We start from the raw sequence: 843 nt of genomic DNA on the forward strand, positions 1-843 counted from the left end.
CCCCACAAAATTTGGAGGATTTGAAAAAAAAAAAAAAAAAAAAAAAAAAGAAGACCATTTTCGGACATGTTAAACCAGAGAAAAACGGAGGAAAACAGATTGCTGAAAAAGATCACAGTTTGTGAGCAAAATGAGCTTTTTACTTGCAATTTCGGCAACTTTTGCTTCATCGAGAATAGCGGCAAACCCATTAATGTGTCTTGTGTACGAGTAAAATATAGCGTCTCTCGCCTTTTCCTCGCTACGAAAGAAAATTGGAATGCAAAAACAGAGTTAGAAGAGAGAGACAAAAGAAAAAAAGAAAACAGAGCCAATTTTTTAGTATTTGCATGAGAATTTGAGTACCTTCCCAAGAATGATCCGAGAAGACTGTAATGCGATGTCGTAACGCTCTCGAGATCGATGGAAGTAGGGTTTATACCGTGGGAATGTGCTCCCAAGTACACAATATAAGGCTGCAACAACAAACGAAGAAGAACATGAATTTTCAATTTCGATGCCATTGGGTTGGATTAAGAGAGAAGAAATCAATTAGAAATAGCAGTTACACTCGCCTTTTTGACGGCATCAGCAGGCGTCTGAAACAGAGAGAAAAGGGCAAGAATTGAGAGAAGAAGGGAAGGAATGGCACAGTTTCCCATGGTCTTCTTCATTCGAAAAAACTAACTGAAATACTCTGTTTTCCTATGTAGAGAAGGAGAGTGCAGAGGAGGCTGCGATTTCCCCTGTTTTTATAGGTTTTTTTTTTTCCCCTTTTTTTTTTTTTTCTCTTTCACTATTCTCGGAGGCAAAATTTATGTGTTTTCTTTCCTTGGTTTAAGTAACGGAAAGTGGATATGGGGT

The 843-nt window shown here is 38.0% G+C and overlaps 1 pseudogene; it reads right to left on the reverse strand.

Annotated features, from left to right (window-relative positions):
- Positions 1-835, reverse strand: part of LOC21406493 — a 6,682-nt pseudogene extending 5,847 nt beyond the window's left edge.
- Positions 836-843: the final 8 nt, after the last annotated feature.

Source organism: Morus notabilis, unplaced genomic scaffold (genome assembly GCF_000414095.1).
Source record: "Morus notabilis unplaced genomic scaffold, ASM41409v2 Scaffold337, whole genome shotgun sequence".
Taxonomy (NCBI): Eukaryota; Viridiplantae; Streptophyta; class Magnoliopsida; order Rosales; family Moraceae; genus Morus; species Morus notabilis.